Below are 23,104 nucleotides of genomic sequence, written 5' to 3' on the forward strand. Positions count from 1 at the left end.
GGTCTGCAGGAGGAGGAACCCCCTGGCTGAGCTGCCTGCCTGTAAGGCTGAGCTGGCAACCTGCTCTCAAGCGAGCACACTTCTAGTAGCAGGAGGCTCAGATGGGCAGTAGTGGGGACTGAGGAATGCAGATGGATGGGAGCAGGCTCAGACTGCTCACTCACAGCATCCAACACTCTTAGTCTGCCTCAGTCCTTCCAGCGTGACCGGTGCCAGCGCCCAGCAGCTGTGGGCAGCAGGCAGGATGAATCACCTATCAACCATCCCACCCAAGACAACAAGAGTTATGGCCTTGAGTTCCACCAGACTAAACAACAGAGCAGGGCCAGGAGCCTCCAGGAGGCTAGAGGAGCAAATGGAAGCTCTGGGACCCTCACAGGCATTCCTTCACCTTCAGCCCATGTCCCTGTGCCAAGAGCAGCATGAACAAAACCCAGGCAGTGAGAACCAAAGTGGAAATGAAGATGAGAAGAGACCTCCCTGCTGCAATTCACCTTTGAGATTCCTAGAAAGAGCAGAAAGTGAGAAGCAGGAAGGCACCAATGTCTCTATCTTGGAAACTTCTTTACTAGACTGGATGAAACCAACTCTGCAATGTTACTAGTCACTTTCTTCTCATTGTGGTTTTTTTAGTTTTTTTTTTCTCTCTGTCTTTCTCCCTTTTGCTTTTTTTCAACCTGTTTTCAATTTTCTCTTGTGGCATCTCTGACTGTGACCTCATTCTGGTACTTAAGGGGGGGGGGGGGGGGTGGGGAAAGAAAAGGAGAGAGAGAAAGAGTGTCCTTTAAAAGAGAAATGAAAGAAATCATATTTTATTTAGCTTGGTTGGTTTTGAAGCTTTAGCAGAAGAAAGATTAACCTTTTCTGCCTAACTTAATGAAAACAAGGAGAAAGGCTGTATGGATAAATAAATATCTGTGTGGGTACGGAGCAGGCACGATCGTGTTACAGCCCCGGTGGAGCTGTAATGGGGAACAGGCGCGTTCCTGCACTGCGCCTCCCAATTCCCCATCCATTTTCAAGGAAAGAAAAACAGAGTAGAATGTCAGAGGCCCAAGTGGGCATAAACCAGGGAGCCCAGGGAAGGCAGATGGGGCCCAGCGAGGACCTCTGTCCCCAGCAGTGACCTCCGGAGCAATGCCAGTGAAGCAGATGGAGAGACACCTCAATCCGCTTTGCTCTTGCCAGGTTTTGGTTCCTGAAACGAGGAAACAAATGGCATGTTCAGCCCTCCAAGTTGGTCACCTTTTGGGGGTCCTCCTCTTCCTCTGGGGCTCTGTGGAGAAGGAGGGGAGGTTCAAAGGAGCACTGTGAGCAGAAGGCTTGGAGCAGGGTTTTGGATGGTAGTTGGGGAGAACAGGCTTGCAGGGCGGTCCCTCCACGGTGAGTCTGTACCTGGGGTTAATATGCTTCAGCTCTGGTGCTTGGTGGGGAAAGGCAGGGGAAGGGGTTTTGTCATGGAGAGGATGTGCTGATTTCAATCAGTGTAACAGAACTGTAGGCGACGGAGCTGTTCCGATTTACATCAGCAGATGGTCTGTCTCGCTGCCTAGAAGATCATTAAAAGCAAACCGTCCCCACTGATCCTGGTGGAAGGATGTCAAAACCTCCTTTCCTACATGGCTTGCCAGGTTATAAAAGAAAAAAACAGACAAAGTTATTACTAAAAAAAAAAAAAACCCAAAACCCAACTACCCTCTGCCCACATTCTGGGAGCATCCATGCATGCCAGTGTCTCGTGTCAGATAGGAGCCTAAGCCCCACACCAAAACAAGCCTGCAGTGTCTGAAATAATTTATTTCTTGTGACTTTTCTCAAAGGCACATCCTTTGGGAACCCCTTTGCCTGGGCACAGGTTGTCTGGGCTGCAACAGAAAAAACAGTGATCATTATTCTGTGCAACTTGGGGCACTTACTCACTCACCAACTCGTACAAAGGCACAAAGTGCAGCACTTCACTGAATGACTTCACCTTGCCCAGGGTGGGAATTTTGGGGGAATTTGCTTCCTGTGTGCTTCTAGACACATTAATAACGATGAAGATCTTTCTCTGGGCTTCCCAGTTCCTCTGATGATGGAAGGCTGCATTTGTAGGTAGCTAAATTAAAGGAGCAATGCTTTAGCTGAGCTAAGAGCAAAAGTTGCATTCCAGTGTCACAAAGGTCCCTCAAATGGCTTCACTGGTGCTCACCAGGGCTAGAGCTTGCTGTATGTGGAGGGACCATTTGGAACTGAAGGCTGGGCTGTCTCACACTGTTCTTACCATGAGCAGCCAGTCGAACAGAAGGAAATGGTCTTCATTTGGATGAGCTGCAATGTTCTGAAAACCTGATGCACATGGCTAATCATGAGTGTATTCTTCTTTTAGGGTCATCAGCAGGACTCAGTGCTCCTTCACCTGAGCTCTCCACAGACTGCTTAGCACAGTTCTTTCAGAGTCAGTGTCTAAGACCTCAGAAAAACTGCTTCAGCTCATGTAAGAATGCATCACCTCCTCCATCTCCCCAAGGCAGTATGCTGCTGGAGGAGAGTGAGAATTAATGCATTTCATTCGGTGCCGTGAGCCCTCCAGTATTTCTCAAGGTTCACTGGGTTGCTAAGGGTCAACCACAGCCAGACACAAGCTGGCTCTGCTGTGCTTGGAGCCATCCAGGCATGAGCCAATTCCAATCTCAAAGCCACGTATTCACATTAGGATGGTGGAGAGTCCAAGTGAATTTATCTATTCCCTTGGAGTTTGTCTCGGGCCCTGCAGCATGTTATAACAGTTACTTGATTTCAAGGCAAAGTGGGAACCCAGTTGTGCTGGGAGTTGTGCAGACAAAGCAATGACATGAGATTTGTCCTCAGATACTTCTTGTCTGGCAAAAAGATTTTGTCCATCACCGCAGATCTTGTTCTCACTCTCATCATCACAGATCTAATTCCAACCCTTATTCCTGCTTTCCTTTCATTTTTTAGCTTTTTTTAAATTAGAGATTTCTAAATAATGGACAAGGGGTCTGGACCACTTCGTGGTCCCCAAGGCCTGTAGCCAGCAGTCTGTAGCAGATCCAGGGAACTGCATGGAGCCCTTACATTCACCAGAAATCCCACCAGCACTGCTACAGCCCCAGAGCCACCCTTGCACACTCTGAAGTTGTGTGTCAGACACTCCAGAGTTGGCAAGAAAGCCTGTATCTTGACTTCCTTCTTCCTAAATGCATGAAGCCTGTATCTTGACTTCCTTCTTCCTAAATGCATGAAGCCTGTATCTTGACTTCCTTCTTCCTAAATGCATGAAGCTACTGCACTCTAGTAGTTCCTAGGGGAATGAGCTACTGTTCAAAGAAGACTTCCAAATGCAAAGATGGCACCCAGGACCTGGGCTCCACCAGTCCAGAGCACTGCAAGGTTCCACCCTCTGCTGGAATTAAGGTGACTAAATTCAAAGGGGAGCAGCTTTCACTGTGAGTCCCCTCAGAAGACAAATCCTGGGATCCTTCCTAAAGAAAGGTCAATGACAAGGTGATTCTGGCCAGTCCAAATGGGCCCTGGGGATACACCTACAACATGTTTGGATTATAAACCTCCCTAGTACACACATTTCCTGACCTGCCTAGTACATGATGGTCTGTGAAGAAACCAAGTGAGATCTGCCAAAGAGCAGGGACAGGTCCTTTATTTCCAGTTCTACTGAGCAGCCTCTTTATTTTCAGCTCTTTGTGACCAAACACTCCAACAGTTTAATGCCCCACAGAAGCCTACTGTCTGACTGGCTGAGCCACTGGAGATCAAGCCCTACACACATCTGCAAACACCAGACTAGCAGGAAGGGGAAAGAACATTTCCTAGAAAGAGACTCAGTGTGCAAGTAATCACTACAACCATAATTATCTTGGGTGGTTTGTCAAATCAAATTAATGTAAACCTTTGCTGACAAGTCATCAGCTGCTCTCTGCTTCACTTCTCCTTGCACTTACTGGGAAAGTGGAATTTTTGCACCTCTTAGATCAGCCAATTTCTTCTATATTGCTATTGTTGTCTGACCCTGCTCCTGGTCCCTTCTTACACTTTATGGTTCAGTGCTGGAAAGTGGATCAAACCATTGCCTGTAGTGGCAACCAATTTAAAGAAAATATTCTTTGGCCCCATTTGTTCTAAGCAGAGGTTATAGATGTTGATGAATTAATGATGAGACTTTGGCCCAGAATATTCTGAAAGCCTCAGCACACACAACTGCAGCCAGATCTGCAGCCTGGTAGCCAATGAACACTTACAAGAATCGGTCCTGATGGAGGGACCTGCATGGAACCAGACCACTTATTTGGCCCTGAGATGCATTTTTGGACATTTGAGAATGTGGGGGCAGCTCCTCAGTTCGTAAAACCTCCTGTAGCTCCCTTGAAGTCAACAGAACACTAATAATTTACACTAGCTGAGTTTCTGCACCCTGGCTGTGAGCTGCTTGGAACAACTACACCATAATGGATATTTCAGATCGCCTGTCTAAGATGGATAGGAGAATATCAGTGCATAAGAAAAGAGAGACTTGGTTTGCTATGATTTCCAAAGAATTATTGACCCATATCTTGCAAACATTTACACATGTTTAGCTTTATTCATGCGAGCTGTTCCATTCCACTCGTGTGCCAGATAAACTAATGTACATGCTTGCAGGGGCAAGGTTAAAACCTTTGCAAACACAGCCAGGCCTAAACATTCTTGGAGATACACTCAGATCCTCAGATCCAGACTAGAAAGCACATCACTGGACTGTGCCTCTTTTCCTCACTCTCCATTTATCCAAGCAGGGATCACAAGAGAAGCCAAATGCACTATCAGGATAAAACTGAGAAAAGAATAATGAAGGCAGTGGAACATCTCCCTCATGAGGATAGGCTGAGGGTGCTGGGTCTCTTTAGCCTGGAGAAGAGGAGACTGAGAGGTGACCTCATTCATGTTTATAAAGATGTGTTGGGAGGACAGAGCCAGGTTCTGCTCAGTGATGCCCAATGATAGGACAAGGGGCAATAGGTGCAAGCTGTAGCAGAGGAGGGTCCACATGAACATAAGGAAAAACCTTTTCACTGTGAGGGTGACAAAACACTGGAACAGGCTGCCCAGAGACTAATGTCTTCTTTGGAGACATTCAAAACCTGCCTGAATGCGTTCCTGTGTAACCTACTCTAGGTGGTCTTGTTCTGGCAGGGGGGTTGGACTGGATGATCTTTCAAGGTCCCTTCCAACCCCTAACATTCTGTGATTCTGTGAAGAAGCAATTATCTGACCCAGCTCAGAAGGCAGGAAACACCCACTTGGTCAGGACTAATGCACACAGGAGCTGACATCAGTTGTTGAACAGGGAGTTACCTGGTTTGCCAGAGCAAATTCACAACAGCTTTCTTAACACAGCTAATGGATCAGCCACTTAGCCATTTGAAGTGGCTGTTAATGAAGTTAACATTTCTCTTCACAATTTTGATTCATTGAAGGCACAAGTCAGTGAAGAGGAGAAAGAGCTGGAAATCTCTTGGCTATGAGGAGCCTACTCCAGCAACTATCATCACATCAGCAGTCACTCCATCTTTTCCACTAAGACTGCGAGGTGAGACAGGATCTCCTGCACTCCTGCACAGTCCTCCTGCTCACAGGGACAGAACACAGCCTCTGATTTCTCTGATTTAGTTTCCTTGAGGACAAAACACATCGACAAGGCACCAGACTCCCAGGGACTTCAAGGCCTTTCACAGAGACCATTAATGCCTCTGAAGATGTGACAGCAATTCCACCCCTCAGCCAAGACATGAGCTCCACTGGGACACACACCTGCAGTGCTGGGAGAGGCATCAGGCAAAGGAGCAGGGATGCAAAAAGAGCAAATCACTTTCTCAAAGAGAGTAGGCAAAAGGCAAATGTGAGGTTATAACCCAGAGCCCTAGTCCAGATCTCTAACCAGCAATAGTTGGCTTTCATCTCTGAAAGATTATTAACCCCTTTTGACAAGTGAGCAAGCTCCAGGCACTGAGGATACCTGCCAGAAGTGCACAGCAGGACGCTGGCACAGCAGGACGCTGGCACAGCAGGAACGCTTCCTGCTCTGAATTTTAAGTCATGCTTCCCCAAAACCAAGACAAATCAATCCTGGCAATCACAGGGAAGGGGAGATGTTAGTAGCCAGGACAGCTCTGATGGATGATGTCCCCTGGGAACCCACCTCATCAAAGGCTCTCTGTGGTGGGAAGAGTTGTTTGACTCCTAGGTGTCCTTGGCAAAATAAGGTATCTGGGCACACTTCCCATCCCAAGGCTCACTGATCGCTCTAGGATGGTTGGTTGGAGACACGTCATCACCAGCAACTCTGCAACATCTTACCACTCAGATGATGAAAGACAGATTCCCAGCATGAACACAGTAGGATTAAGCCAAGTGGGAAATGGACTCCAGGGCTGTTCCAGCATCTGTGCTAATGAGGGAAGCCAGTGCCAGGTAGCCAACCCGGAGCTCATACTCTGTGGTTATCACTTCCCTCCTTTCTTCAAATCCGTAAATAGAACCCAAACATCACTTGGGTCATGTTAGAGAGATAAGGTGAGTCTCTCCCATCCCTTGCAAATCCTTAAATAGAAGCCCCCCAACTCCCTGTGCTAAGCATCATGTGTAGGACGTTGACATTTAGCAGTAGGGAAAATTACCCGAACAATGAGACTTCTCAGGTCTCTCTTCTGCCCTCCCTTTCCCTGGTTTCCTGGAAAATGTTCATAAAGGGCAGTGGAAAAAAAACAAACAAACAAGAAAACCCCCAAAAACCCCAAACAACCCAAACCCCACCAACCAAACCCCAACCTTCCTAAGGTGGAAATAACAAGTAGAGGAGAAGAGTGAGTCAGGCTCTAACTGTGCACGGGTCACCAGTCCTGAAGGCAGAGATGATTCACCAAGGCAGCAAGAACTAGAAGGTAGCAGAGATCAAAAAGAGAGTGCAGAAAGGAAGTTGTATCCAAGAACAGAAGGAGAAAAGAAACTGTTCTGGGATTCATGCGCCTTGCCCTTTATCGAATACCACTGAAATGGAGCTGACCCAGGATGACTCACCTGATGGGGGTGAGGTTATTCCCTTGGTGCTTAAGTCCAGCCTTCCTTTATGAGAAGGAGGGTGAACAGGCTGCAATATCTCAATCCATCCCCATTCCCTACTTTTCCCTCCCCTCTTCTCCTGGTTGAGATTCTCAGCAAAGCCTCACCTCCTTGCTGCACCTGCTTCCACTGCTCCTTTCCTGCGCCTGTTCTCTTTAACCAGGGCAGCATCACAAGACTCTGTTTTCCCCATAAAAGATGCCTTCAAGGAGATGAGCAAAGCAGGGCCTGCTCAGGGGTACAGTGTGTAGTGGGGAGGCTCTCCTGGGACAGAAAACACATTGTCACAAGAAATGGAGAAGGGTATGTGGCTCAGGTGCCTGACAGAATGCTCTCCTGCTATTCCTCCATTCACCCTTCCTCCTCCTTTTACTTAATAATCATAAAAATTAAAACACACAAAAAAATGCTGGGAAAAAAAAATAAAAAAGAAGAAAGAAAAAATCCTCCTTCTCCAGTTCACAATGAGAGCTGTAAAACTTTTTTTTTCTGCTTGGAAAATTCTCCTGCTCAGATTTTCCTACTGTTTAATCCCTGCTTTGAGTTACACAGAATGAGTAAACACATTTTATAAGGTTCTAATTCATACCTAACCCATACAGTTTATAGCTTAACATAGTAAAATATACACACACAGAGTTTTTATGCATACATATATACATACACTCACAGATACACATAACATAGCCTTGGTCCCACTCCTGCAAGCTGCCCAGCAGCAGGTCTGCTTGCTCCAGCATGTGCTCAGCCTGCTGTGCTTAGGTGTGAGTTAGGGGAGTAGTTTCCACTCCAGATTCCTGCAGCCTCCTTTGTAAGGAATAATTAGTCAGTCTCATTAAGGGAATGGTGGGATCCACTGCTCCATCCCTGAAGGACTAAGAAATGTCACTGTGTGATATCCCAGGAATTACTTTAGTCTATTTTCTGCCCAGCAAAAGCCCATGGCAGGGTGGCAGCAGAGGCTGGGCTGAAGGAGCTGTGGGAAGCTCAGCTACCTGCAGCCACGGCCAGGTGCCAGGCAAGGATGTGTCTGTCTGAAAAGAAGCTCTCTGATGGAAGCAATTAGAGCAAAGCTGAAGGTGGGCACTCAGTTAGGAGATGGCCTATGGTGTGGACACAACCAGTTGCTGCTGTGCAAAAGGTAGGCAGCCCTCACACTGAACCCCTCCATGAAGCTGTGGGTTAGGCTCATCCCTGATGAGGCATTGTAAATGTTTGCCCTATGCCAACCTCTGCACTGAGCTGATGGAGAAGTAGCTCCTCCTCTACAACAAAACTATGTCCTTTAGCTTTGCCTGAGACCAGTTGTGATGTGCTATGGATGGTAAGGCTGAAGACCCACCTGGACCTCAGTCTCCCACTCCAGCTGCTTAGGAAGCAGGTCTCAGGTAGCAACCATGGTTATGGCTGCCTGGGCCATATCCCCAGGGGAGCTCACACTGTTGCCATCCCTGCTGCTCTCTCTTCATTCCTTCTGCCTGTTCCTGCTGGTAAACCCAAGCTTTCAAATTTTCACAACTGGCCTGAAGACTCAGTGTCTTGTTTCTGGGAGGTTCTTTAATACACAGTCCCTCCAAGGATGCAGAAAAGCCCTTCAGGTGATCAAGGTGGAATCATGGGCACCATTCAAGCCCATCCTGGACAGTTCTGCAAGAACTTGTCACTTGAAGGCACTGACAAAAGCCTTTGCTCAAGCTAGCAGTTCTAAGTTGCTTCCAGCCACATCAGATGTGGGCTTCAGGCCCCATAATACTATTTTCATATTCCTCCTCCTCCAACAAAATAAACTGAGTGTTTATTTCCTGAATGCTCTGGTCTAAGAAAGGGCAAAACTTTCCTGTGGGAGCCAGGTGGCTGGAAAGGGAAGGCAGAGGCAAATATTTGCCGAATTTGTCAATGAGCCCTTATTCCATTTTTCTTATTAATATTTATTTAGACATAATGTGAGGGAAACCTGCTCAGACCACAGCAATGTGGGAGATTCCACTGTTATTCTCCTTGTGCCAGCCACTGGTGGGGAGGGAGAAGAGAAGAGAAAATACAGACAAAGTAAGAGTGTCAGAGAGGTCATGAGCAATTTAGAGAGTCACAGGCTTTCGTCTTGGCTTAGCAGAAGCTGATGGGATGCCTTGAGAAAGTCAGTCATAGAAAATAAAATCTTAGAATACTTTGGGTTGGAAAGGACCTTAAAGGTCATCCAGTTCCAACCCCCCTGCTATGGGCAGGGACACCTCCCACTAGACCAAGTTGCTCAAGGCTGTGTCTGAGCAGGGGGGCAGCCACAACCTCCCTGGGCAACCTGTTCCAGGCTCTTACCACCCTCACTGTAAAGACACGTGATAGGACAAAGAGGTGGAATATCAGCCTTCCTTGCTGACATTCAACACACAAATGTAGCTTTGAAAGAGAAAATTCTCTCATTACAGAGCCCTCTGTGGTTTTCTTGTCTTTTAAAGGAAGGAGTCATTTATGACATGGAGACAAGGAGAATAAACTGCAAGCCCAGGGTTAGTAAATTGTGTGAGACAAACCTGATGTATTTCTTCAATGAGACAGTTCATTCCCTAGACACTGGGAAACGTGGTACATCCAATTTGTCTGGGTATCAGGAGGCACTAGCCATGACACGACATGGGTAATTATTAGGGAAGCTTGAAAAGATGGGAATTAGCAGAAGAATTACCCAGCAGGTAAGGAACTGAGTAATGGACAAGTGAAAATAGGCTGCACTGAAAAGAGAGTGATGGGAAGTGAGTTATAACTAGCAGAGCTCCTCAATGATCAGGTTCATAATCAGTCTGATTTCTCATTGGAAATGCAGCAATGATTTCAGCACCAATGAAGTGGAACACAACATGAGTGCACAGGAGATCAGTGTCAACAGAAAGGAAAAGATCTTGAGGGATACATCAACCCACGTGGAACGAATTTTAATACTTAAAAATGCAAATCAACTTAAATATGGACAATAAAATCATTCTTTTGTCAGCAGGAACTTCTGCAGATAGGACTAAAGGAGGAGGAGAAACATCTGGATGTACTGGCTGGTCACAGCACAACCACATGTTGCTGGGTGAGAGCTGGATAAAAGGAAAGAAAATTCTTGGATCATCTCAGAAAGGGTCTTTCAGTTGAAATAGAGAAGAATCAAATCCTTTGACAGCAAAATGCTGAATGTGGTAAGCTGAAAGGAGGTTGGAGTAAGCTGGGGATCAGTCTCTTCTCCCTTGGATCAGGTGATAGAATGAGAGGATATGGCCTGAAATTGTGCCAGGGGAGGTTTAAGGTTGGATATTAGGAAAAATGTCTTTCTTGCATGAGTGGTCAGGCACTGGAATAGGTTACTCAGGGAGGTGGTGGAGTCACCATCCCTGGAGGTGTTCAAAAATATGTGGATGTGGCACCTGGGGACATGGTTTAATGGCCACGGTGGTGTTAGGTCAATGATTGGACTTGATGATCTTAGAGGGCTTTTCCAGCCAAAACAATTCTGTGATTGTGTGAATTTGAAACCTCCATTGAAACCTCATCAGAGTGGAGCCTGCACAAAGCCAGGGCATGGCTACCCAGGGCTTCAACCAGTAGAGTTTGAAAATCTCCAGAACTCCCCGAAGAGCCACATAACTGGTGTATAAATAATCATCACTGCCTGGTAGCAAAAATCCCACTGGCCTGTGGTGTCCATGAGGAAAGACCTGGATGCTTTTCCACAGAGCTTCAAAGCCCCAGCATGTTGACTGGTCAGGAGGTAGAGGCTGTGAGTTTGTCCCTTGTTGCCCTCCACTGGATAGAAGGAAAATGTCACACTGCTGTGTCATGTCGGGGGACAGCACATCCTAAAAGCATCTCCTCTTTCAGTCTGTGGTCTGGGAACAGAGCAGCTGAACTCTAGCTCTGTTTTTGCTCTGACTGTGTCTCGTGTAGCGACAGCTGGGGGCCATAGGTTTGCTCCAACCACAGGCAGACGATTGGAAATGGGAACGATATTCATATATTAATTACCATCTGGCTGCCTGTCTCATTACACCATCCAATGTGCATGAGGGGTTTTGTTCCCTTCAGATTTTATGCATCGAATGAAAACTAAACAAATGTTGCAAAAGCAACAGGGCAAAGGCAAAGAAACAAACACTGCCCAAGTTTGGACTCGCAGCACTCCCTGGCACATCAGTTTAATTAACATGTAAAGGAGGACATGACTAAACCATGGTGGCAGGGATGGTGGTGACACTGAACTGGAATTAACATCCAGCCTGAGCCAACCTGGCCATTTTTCATTTAACTGGGCTCCCCTTCACACATATTCTTTTTTTTTTTTTTTTTTTTTTTACGTGCATTAATTTGTTAAGCTGAGCAGTCCAGGGCCTGATTTAGCAAATTATTAATTTACCCACTTTCAAAATCCATTTTTAATGAAAACTGGCCCTAAAAATTTCAGACTGTAAAGCACTGAAGGAGCTGATGTCACCCTGCATGTGCAACACATCTGACAGCATCTGGGGTGTTCCACCACACTGTGGGGATGGAAATAAAAAGAGAAGGAGGGAGAGGGAAAGCCAAATTAATTAAGGAAAGTTATCACTCAGGTTGTCTGGCAGTGACTCTTTATCCTGTGTGTGGCCTACCCCACAGGGCTGGCTGGGATGGGTGGATGGAGGTGGTGGGGACAGTGGGCATGAGGATGTGGGTGGGCATGGAAAAGGAAAGCTGAAGGCTTGGTTTAGCACTTGGTTCCAGATTATGTTTGGGATTTTTTGGAGAGACAAGGGTGTTGGGAGGGGATGCAGAGGGGAGAGCAGAGCCCTTCTTCTACCCCACCACTGGCAGCCTGGGGGAAGTAAATGCCCAGCACATGCTGCCCCACTGAGGAATCCAAACAGGTCTTGCATCAGTAGCTACTCTCAGAAAGGCTGCAGCGTTCATCAAAAACACAACAACAAAAAAAGCCAACTCTAGGCTCACTAAATCCTTCCTGAACAGTGCAAGTGGAGTAAGAGAAGCTTTGGAGCTGGCAAAGGTGGCAGGTTGCACAGTTTGGGAAGCAGCTAACACAGAATTGGGGCTCTCCAGCAGCTGCTCTCCACTACCCACCCCACTGAGGCACCAGGCCAAAACCACAGCTCTGATGCTGATGCCATGGAGGGTACTCAATGCAGCTGCTCACCTTTGGGTGGACTGATGCCCATGCTAGAAGCCTCTCACCAGCAGAGCAGATGAGCACAAGGGGCCTGAGCACAATCTCTGAAGGGTTAATAGCTCTGAAGGGTTAATCCCACCAGCCAGCAGTTGGTGTCACCCTCGGTTTGCTAAGAGAGACCAGAGACAGATTCCTCTTCTCCTTCCTCTGCATCCTTCCCACTGACCATCCCAACCACCTGACCCCTGCCCTGGGAGCAGCCAGGTGTGATCCAGCTCCCCCAGCTCATCTCACTGCAGCAGCCCTATGAAGGTGACTGGGCAGGGTCCCACCAGCAGCAGTGATTTTATGGTGAGCACGCAGATTCCCACAACCTGCCAATATTTCTATCCCTTCCTGCATCTCTGCAAGAGGCCAGATCCATGCTCAGCCACCCCAGAAGAGGACAACCATGAAAACACCTCTCCAAAAAGAGCAGGTAGCATGGCGCCAGCACACTGGCCCAGCACTTTCTGAATGCTCAGCTCCTACCACACTGCCAAAAATTAACTGTTTGGGGTTGAAATTTTCCACACTGAGTATCTGCCTCAGGATGAATTTTTTTTTTTAGGGAAAATTTCAGATAAAAGGAGTCCAGCCAATTCCAACAAGGCATCTTGGGAAAAAAATACTTTTCCCCATGTTAAAAAACAAACCAAACCCAAACCCAACAAACAAAGGTCAAAACCCCCAAATTGAGGTACATTGTGAAGCCCCAGTGTTCAGAGCAGGGGCTTGGCATTTGGCAGATGGGGTGGTCACTGTGTTAATGACATAGCTTCATCCTTAGAAATTACATTCAAGCTGGCAGCACTGCAAGGGCAGCAATACTTGGTCTGCACACAGTCCATAGAGGGCTGGTTTAGCTTCTTCTGAGTTCTCCAAGAAGCTTCAGCTCCTGCACTGGACCACACCATGTAGACATTCATCCTGAATGGGTAGGTGAGCATGCCCCAGTCAAAAGAATCATAGACTGGTGTGAGTTGGAAGGGACTTTAAAGGTCATTTAAGATCTTTACAAAGGCTTCTCCAGTGAGCATGGACTTCTTCAGCTAGATCCAGACCTGACCTTGAATGTTGGCAGGGATGGGGCATCTACCATCTTTCTGGGCAACCTAGGAGAAGGTGTCACCACCTGTTGTGTTAAATATTTTTTCCTTCCCTATAGTCTGAATCTTCTTCTTTCAGTTTCAAACCATCATCCCTTGTCCTGCCACAACAGGCCCTGTTAAAATGTCTGCCCCATAAAGGATCGTCTCCTTTAGGCACTGAAAGGCCTCAAGAAGGTCTCCCTGGAGCCTTCTCTTCTCCAGGCAGACCAACCCAAAAGACAAAGCTCTTAGCTTCGTCACTCTTCATCCAAGGTCCAAAAACCATTTCCCAATGCTTCCCAACCACCATCTGCTGTTGCTGCTGCTGCTGCTGCTGCTGCATCCCAGGAGAGAGGCAAGGCATGCACAAAACACTGATGTAAGGGAGGAAGAGCAGAGAACCTTGCAGGGACTGCAGATGATGCTGGTTCTTGAAGAAGGCTTTGCAAGACCACCACAGGGGAATGCACAGATTGATCCCACTGCATGGAGGAAGGCCTGAATGGAAGGGCTTCACCCACCTCCTGCACTGGGGACCATCCGTGACTACTGTGGGGCAGGATTCAGCTCTCAGAGAGGAAAGACAGACAAAAGAAAACACAGACATCCAGTAACAAAGTGAAAGAAGGCTCATGGCAAAGCATGACGTATTCTGCAGGAACAGGCCTTGCTGCTTTGCTTGGTTTAGTGCACTGGGGTTTCTCCTCTATTATTTTTTTTTTAATTGCAAGTGGTAACAGGAACCACATGCTGCCATTTACTCAGCAGGTAACCCCTGAGCAGCAAGCAAGGCAGCTCCTAAGCTGCCAAATAAATCACTTTGGCTGGGAGTTACCTCCCTTTAGCCCTCTCTCCCAACCAGGTATCTAGTGAAGCTCTTCCTTTAGTCCACAGAAAGATAAAGGTGTCTCTCTGGTGGTGATTCCTCACACCCAGACATTAATGAAGACATGCAAGGATTTACTGAGAGCTAACCTGTGCAGCTCCACTGAGCACCATGGGGGTCTGGCCAGATGATGTTAATGAGGATGTGTCCAGGCCTAAGGACACAGCTAAACCATCATAAAAACAACCAGTCTCATAGTGAGGTTCTTCTACCCCACATACCACCAAGGAAGCACAACTGAAATGTGGATTCAGGATGAGGACTGCAAGACAGCATCCCCCAGGTCCACATCTTCACTCCCATAGTCTCAACTACTCTGATCAAAATCACAGCCAACACTACCCACCAGCACATTTCCTGCAGAGCCATGTGGACATGGGTACAGGGGAGCTTGCCCCAGAGGCTAGGAGCCCATCACTCTGGCCAGTGGGCATCAACCAGGCTGGAAAGCCCAGAAAAACAGCAGTGCACAAACCAATCCTTCTCTCCAGGGCTGTGTGCTTCAACTCTGCATTCCCACAATGAGGATAACAAGAGTTCCCTGTCCCAGAGATGGCTGCTGAGAAAAACAATCACAAGATATTATAAAATACTGATGAGATAACATCTCAGGTAGAGCAAAAAGTCAGACCTCCCTCTGCTAGAGAATCCCACTTCCCTCACTCAAACTCTTAACATCACATAAAACCAAGTAGGGCGTATATCTCAGTCCCCAAAATATAGAATCAGCCAAGTTGGAAGAGACCTCCAAGATCATCCAGTCCAACCTATCCCCCAGCCCTATCCAATCCACCAGACCATGGCACTAAGTGCCTCATCCAGGCTTTTCTTGAACATCTCCAGGGACAGCAACTCCACCACCTTCCTGGGCAGCACATCCCAATGGCAAATCTCTCTCTGTGAAGAACTTCCTCCTCATATCCAGCCTATACCTCCCCTGGCACAGCTTGAGACTGTGTCCCCTCATTCTGCTGCTGGTTGCCTGGGAGAAGAGACCAACCCCCACCTGGCTACAACCTCCCTTCAGGTAGTTGTAGACAGCAATGAGGTCTGCCCTGAGCCTCCTCTTCTCCAGGCTGAACAGCCCCAGCTCCCTCAGCCTCTCCTCACAGGACTGTGCTCCAGACCCCTCCCCAGCTTCGTTGCCCTTCTCTGGACACCTTCCAGTCCCTCAACATCTCTCTTGAATTGAGGAGCCCAGAACTGGACACAGGACTCAAGGTGTGGCCTGACCAGTGCTGAGTACAGGGGAAGAATAACTTGTCTCTGCCTGCTTCATGGACTGCTTCAGTCTTCATGCCTACTACCCTCTGATCCTTCACCAGAATCAGGAAATGTGCCAGCAGGAACAGAAAGAAAGCTGGAGGAGACAACTGTCATGTGAAACTCCAACGTGAATGGCGCAACTGGTTGCATGTCAGGGTGCTTGGGAAGGGGTGGTGGGAGCTGGCAGGGTGGGCAGTTACTCAAAGGAAACCACAGAGAACTGACCAAGCACTTGAAAGATTCCACACATACCTCCCAGATATGCCGGCGCAGTTACAAAATCCCTGCCTGGGTTGGGTGGTGGCATGCACTTGGAGAAAAAATAAAAAGAGGGAAAAGAAGAGAAGAAAAGGGAAAAAAACAACCTCCCCCTCCCCCCCACAACCAGCCATTCATGGGACACAAGGAGAGCTGCAAGTCCTCTGCCTTAACGAGACGCTGCAGGCACCACTGCCTTGGAATCTGGGCTATGCTTGCGGTCCAGGAGGCGACTGGTGAAGCCTTTGGTCACATTAAGCAACATTACATGATAATGCTGCAGCACTTTAAGGCTGAGGGAGAAGGAAAACAAAACAGATGACTCTGGATGGAAAGGCATTGCTGTAAACCTGGGAGGGAGAAGAACATTCCTTCGGATACTTTTTTTGGCTGGTTGTGTCCTCTCCTCCTTGCCTCCCACCTCTCTCTCCCTTTCCCTCCTCCTCCTCCTCTTGGAGAATTGGTGACAGCAAGGGTTTTGTTTTGTTTCTTTTCTTTTCTTTTTTTTTTTTTTTCAACTAATATTTCCATACTAAATAGAAAGGAAGAGTGTGAAAGGCCACGGAGAGTGGTGGCAGCTAGACAGTGGAATCTGCAACTGAAGGGTGGAGTTGGAGCACTGGAGAGGTGCCGGTTATTTATAGGGTATGAGAGAACACAGAAAATGTCTGGCCCCTTTAAGGCCCCTTAATCCAAACAACCAATGGAAAGAAAAAAAAAATTAAAAATAAGGAAAAAATAAGGGAAGGACCAAAAAAAAAAAAAAAAAAAAAAAAAAAAAAAAAAAAGAAGAGCAAAGGCATCTTTGCACCAAACTGCAAAGTGTGAAGGAAGCCTGGGTGATGGCCTGGCAGGGTCCTGCCCTGTCCCTCCAGCCAGACTCCAGACTTGAGCTCTGTGGACCTGGGAGTTGCAGGGCAGCATCAGGCCTGGGCAGCAGGACCGGCGTCAGGGCAAGGAGCCCTGAGCCTCTCAGACAGCCCCGGGACGCAGCTGCCTCGAGGGTGGGACGTGGCAGCTGCCTGAGCCATGATACAGCAGCGCTGGACGGGAAGCGCAGATGAACTCCGCGTTCAAGACAAATCAAAAGGGAGAAGCTGAGAGTGTTGGGAATATGGGCTGGAAATTCCCTTCCTTCAGCTGGCGCTGGAGGAGCAACCAGGGATCTTTGCATGCTGATCCAAGAAAAGTCCATGAGATGTGGCTGTTCACTGTCCTGGCTTGTTCTGGGACATCAAAACCGGAGGGTCATCTACAAGGCCTTCTCATGGCCATGTACTTCATGCAGTGCAGATGTGGAGGCTGCTGCCTGGACCCTCACCACAGCTGGCACAAGCAGGTTCTAGGCCCAGAAGACAGAATCACAGAAATACTTAGCTTGGAAATGATCTTTAAGATCATGGAGCCCAATCATTAGCTTAACACTGACAAGTCCTTAAGTACTATGGCTACAGGACTCTTGAATACCTCCAGGGATGGGGACTCCACCACCTCTCTGGGCAGCCTGTTCCAATGCCTGAGAACCCTTTAAGTAAAGATACTCTTTCTAATATCCAATCTAAACTCTCCTTGACACAACTTTAGGACATTTCCTCTTGTTCTGTCACTTGTTACTTGATTGAACAAACTGACTGCTTACAAACTGAGCTCTCTACAGCCTCCTTTCAGGGAATTGTAGAGAATGAGATCTCCCTGAAGCTTCCTTTCCTCTAGACTGAACAATCCCAGTTCCCTCAGCTGCTCCTCACCAGACCTGTTCTCCACACTCCTCACCAGCTTTGTTGCCCTTCTCTGGACATGTTACAGAATCTCAATGTCCTTCTTGTATTAAGTGGCCCAAAACTGAACACAGTTCAGTGCTAGAGATGTGGCCTCACCAGAGCTGTGCATGGGGACATTTTCTTCCAGCCCTTTCCAAGGACTCCTGATAGATTTTAGGCCAGCACATCAATGTCTTTCCTCTACAAGATGTCTTTCCTGACAAGGAGTGAGAGGTGCCACACAAACCACAGCAGTTTTGTGCTCTAAGTAGAACTCCTTTTTCCTTCCTTCTAAAAGCAATGCATGAGGTTATGCCTATCTTTTCTAAGCAGACATAAGGGAATCGTGGAGAGGTCCTGGAGGACACTCAGCACTTGGGTGATTTAGTGCACAACAAAGTGGAGAAGTCATCAACTTCCATGAATATACACCTGGAACCAGGGAAACTGAAGACAAACAATTCTGTGGCTAGAAAGGGGTCAGTAAAGAGATTCAAGCACTCAAGCAGATGACAGTGACACTAAATCCTCAGGTCTTTTCACAGGCCCTGCTCTTATTCCCTCGGATCCTGTTGAACCCATGAGCCTTCACTAATAGGTTTCATTCTCCTCTGCCAGTATCAAGTAACAAATGTCAGCTCTCATATGGGAGTCACTAACAACATAAAACTAAGATTTATATGGAAAGATGAAGTTCAAAAGAACAGTTACAAAACCCAGAAAGGTTTTGTTTGTACCCAAGCACACACAAATAAAATCAAAGTCAGAACACTGCTGTTCAGGATTGAGATCAACATCCCCCCGTGACCTTCTCCCATCATCACTCTGATTCTGTATCCTGGACACTGGCTACAAATTAATTTGCTGAAACTGAGGAAAATGCTTCCCTGATGTGTAAATAAGGAAAAGCCCAACATGCATTAGGTAATCCCAGGCTTCATTTGATCATTCTTAGCTCACACAAACTGCCTGCTAATGCTCCCTCTAGCTCTCCTTTCATAGAATCATGGACTCAGAGAATTATTTTGATTGGGAAAGACCTCTGAAGTCCAATTACTGACTTAAGACCATCATGACCATTGAACCGTGTCCCAAAGTGCCATGTCCACATGGTTTTGGAACACCTGCAGGGATGGTGACTCCACCATCTCGCTGGGCAGCCTATTCCAAAGCCTGACCACTCTTTCAGGAAAGAAATTTTTCCTAGTATCCAATATAAACCTCCCATTTCCTCTTGTCCTGTCATAGTTACCTGGGAGAAGAGATCACCTCCCACTTCATTCCAACCTCCTTGCAAGAAGTTGTAGAGAGCAATGAGGTCTCCCCTCAGATTCCTGTTCTCCAGACTGAATGACTCCAGTTCCCTCAGCTGCTCCTTGTTCTCCAGACCCTCCACCAGCTTGGTTCACTTAAGGCAAGACCTCCAGAACTCTAGATCTGATCCCTACCTTCCAATCTCATGAGAAGACAACAGCATTAGAACGTCAAAATTCTTAACTGCCAAAGATGCTGGTTTAGCTTTTCTGGTGACCACAGAAATGCCTAAAACATCCCAGACCCAGAAAAAATGGAGGCATGTAGAGGTGAAAAGACTTGGCCACAGCAAGGAGAGGCAGTTCCTCAAGAGATGTAAATCATTACAGCTCTTCGGATGTCAGCACCCCAGGGAGACTGGACCAGCATCAAGTGAAGCAGTGAGGAAGAGGAAGGCTGAGCCTCTTCCTGCCTGATACAATGTGATTCCAAGGAACTTGGACCTCGGCTCTCCTCCTGCTCTGGACCTCAGCCACCAGCTCGTCCTGCTCGGAGAATCCATCAGCACACCTCAACCCTCGAAAACTGGGGCTTAAGCCAAGGCCCTCAAAAGGGAGCAAAGGAAGGATGGGAGAAGGAGTCCAAAAGCCTCTTTCCGCCCTAAAGGTGAGCCCTTTGGAACAGGCTTGAGTCCCACTGCTCTGCCTGGGGATGACTTGCCAGAGGCTGTTTGATATGTGGAGTGAATGAAAAGGTCACCCCCAGGCAATGATGTTCCAGCACCTTTCAGCACCAACTTGTCTTTTTCTTTATCTTTTTTTTTTGTTGTTGTTGTTTTAAAAACAGACTCATGGGAAAGCAACTTAGCAGACCAAGCTGCAAAGCAGAGACAGAATAGAATTGTCTTTTTCTTTTTTTTTTTTTTGGCTTCCAATACAAGAATGCAAAGCATTGTCTCTCTGGGAGGAGAATTAAGTATGGGCAAGTGTTTTGGCAAGAGAGCCACCGAGGAGAATGGAAGGCAAGGATGAGGCGGGGGATAAGGAGGGGAGTGAGAGCTGGGGGTCAGATGGATGGTTTCACCTTGTATAAAACTTGGATGGGGAAGAGGCACACAGATGGCTTTGTGTTTTAAAATGATTCTAATAAATCAGCTCCATAATCACAATCAAAATGCCCTTGTCTCTCTTTTTCTCTCCTCTTCCACGGATCACAGCTGAGCACAAGGAGGCTGGAATGTGCTTCCGGCAAGGGAATGGCAAAGACTGAGGACAAAACCAGAGTGTGGTAAGAGAGCTAGGGAACACATGAGCAAGTGTGCAAACCAGCCTGCAGGTGTGACCACAGCTGGGTGTGGGAGCTGTCCTGACCACTCATTACATCAGTGAGTGGGTGAATGACAGGAGCAGGGGAAGGGATGAGCATGGGGGCTTTGAATGCAACCGGAAGGCAATTTTCAGCACAAGGGTGGGCACAGCCCTGCAGGACACTGCACCATTTCTAAGCAGGAATAATCCCATACATGTAGGAAGAAGGTCCAAGTGGGAGAGTGAGTCTGCAGCTACCTGCAAAGAGAGGAACCATCCTGATGGCAGGGGAAAGAGTGGGAAAAGGCAGGGTCTCATCTCTCCCAGGCGGGAGCAGACGTGCCGGAGAGGAATGCTGCGTCCCTGTTCCAGCGCTTGCTCTTGGCTGCAAGCAAGGTGCAGTCTCTCCTCCTCCAGCAAGAGCCACAGGGCCTAGACCACGGGGGGAGAGGAGGCTCCCACTGTCAGGGTTTTCCATTTGGAGCTCCACGTGGCATGAAATCCCATTGGTTTCCTTGCCAGAGGGAGCCAGGTGGAGAGAACAATAAAAAGCAGAAGGCGCGGGGCGGGGCGGGATGGTCCAGAGCGGATGCAGAGGATGGAATTAATCAGCTGTCCGGGAGGAATATTAGAGCTCTTCGGCTTGTCGTCAACGCCTTCTCCTCCTTCCCAAAGACAGACACAATGAGAGACCAAGGAACATTTCCTATTGTTACAGGGGATTTGTCCACAAGGTCCAGCCCCATGTGGAAGTCATTACCGGCTGGGAGTGGTAGGTATCTTGCACAGAACATGCAGCTAGATGGGATGGGGGAGGGCAATGGGGAAAAAGTTGAGAGACCAGAGATGATGTGTCCCTCTCTCCTTGATTTAGGCATCTCAAGGGAGACTGTCACCATAGCAGCCCAGCTCCAAGTCCAGGGATCACTATGGACTGAGGTACAAAGTGTTTTGCTCAATATCACCCCTTGGACCGAACCAAAGTTCTGAGTGCTCCTGTGAGAAGCCATCATGGGTAGCTCGGCGCCAACAGGAATGGATCATGAATTTCACTGCTGCTACTGAAGAGGGAAGGGAGGGACATTTACGTCAAGGCTTTCTTTTCTCTGTCTTCCACTCTCCCGAGATAGAAGACTGAAGAGTGGCTGCAGCAACAGCTGTACAAAGCATGAGGTGAAGAGCTGACCACTGCCCACCTGCACGTCCTCCCACTCCAGCAGAACTTGGCCTTCAGGATCATCCATAGAAGAACGTAATTATCCGTGGGTGAGAGCCCAGGACTGAGTGATCAGAGAGAGTCAACACCTCTGGGCTCCCAGGGGAAGGTAGATCCTTTTAGACACATGTTACATCTAAGCTCAGTCGTTTCACGCTAAATCATACTTAAGTCAGCAGCAGCTCCAGAAGTGGTGATGTCAACGTCCCTGAGACAGCCAGAGGAAAGGGGCACCTCAGAAATCAGTGGGAAATCAACATCCTAACTCATTTGCTGCTATTTCCCAGTCTCCCTGCTCCTAATCTGTTGGGTACTGAACAGGATTGAGTTGAATAAATGTTGCTATAGGTAAAACACAGCCTGGTATAGGACAAAGCTGCCCTCCCCAGGCCCCCCAAGTTCACTCATAAGTTCCTCGGCTGTGAAGAAGCAGATAGAAAAAAATCAGTCATGCCAACTGGAGTAAAAAATAATCATATGAAGCCTGTTGTGGCCAATTGGCCTGACAGAAACCATGTAATGCATTGCAAAGAGAAGTGAGAGTGCTGGGGACCAGGGCAACAAGTGATAGTCTATAGGCAGCCCAATGTTACCTGGCCAGCAGAGCTGTTATGGGAAGTGGGCCCAAAGGACACTTTTTGGACCGTGTGCTAAGTGCCACTTGTCACTGCTGGCATCTTTAATGCAGAAATCTTTCTCCCAGAGATCTCAAGCCCCACTGAACAAGCAGCCTTTAGGCTCCCACAAAGAGGAAGCACCACTTTCACCTGGATGACACTGGAGCAGTCAGACAAGTCTTCAAACAATTAGAATTGTTTCAGTTGGGAAACACCTCCAAGATCATCAAGTTCAACCATTGACCCAACACCAGCACAGCCACTAAACCATGTCCCAAAGTGCCCGGTCCCCATGTTTCTGGAACACTTCCAAGGGTTGGTGACTCCACCACCTCCCTGGGCAGCCTGTTGAATCAGTCTCTCAGAAAATGATGCATGTATAAACACACAAATGGGGTAGATACCAACACTGAAGGTCATCTAGCCATATCCCAACTGGTTGCCTTCCACCTAGCAGGATTTCTCTTTCACAGAGTTGACTTTTGTCAGGTTTCTACCACTGGTCATAGTTATGGCCTGGACAGTTCTGATATGCTCTGGGTAGGAAGAAGTGTCCCATCTCCAGAAGATGCAAACCCAAATCTCACAGAATCGCCTTCACAAGACTGTAACATCTAGGTGGGAAAGGATTTGAGAAAGCAGAGCAGGCACATAGTCAAGGAGACTATGGGAACATAGTCAGTGGGATAAGCAGTGTCTTCTAGGGTCTTCAGAAGGTCCAAAACCATGGGCCACAACTGCCATGTTTGTAGATGCAGATGGGAGCACACATATGTCTTAGATTACACATCCCCTAACAGCACAGCAGGAGCAGGAGACCACAGCTCTGGGGGTAGACCAGTAAAAATAAGGAGTTTCATGTGTTGCAGGACATATTTGACAACTGCTCCCCAAAAGCCTCTTTTGCACCAGAGATTAAGCACAGTTCTCCAGTCTTTTGCCCTCACTGTACAGCTTGCCTGCTGCAGCACAACCCCACCACACCTTACTTCTTGCCTGTGTTGAGTTTAGAGCACACAGAGGACCTCACTAAACCAAGCATATGGCTAAAAAGTTGTGCTATATTTTCTACCAAAAGTAAACCAAAATAAAATAAATTTGTGATATTTCCACAGAAATGGTCATCAGGAGCTCAGCTCATTTGTCTGACCACCTGG

General features: G+C 47.7%; 1 protein-coding gene across 1 annotated transcript in view; it reads right to left on the reverse strand.

Annotated features, from left to right (window-relative positions):
• Positions 1-23,104, reverse strand: part of ASTN2 (astrotactin 2) — a 400,925-nt gene that overhangs the window by 43,421 nt on the left and 334,400 nt on the right. The gene's annotated exons all lie outside the window — the stretch shown is intronic.

Source organism: Indicator indicator, chromosome 28 (assembly GCF_027791375.1).
Source record: "Indicator indicator isolate 239-I01 chromosome 28, UM_Iind_1.1, whole genome shotgun sequence".
Classification (NCBI taxonomy): Eukaryota; Metazoa; Chordata; class Aves; order Piciformes; family Indicatoridae; genus Indicator; species Indicator indicator.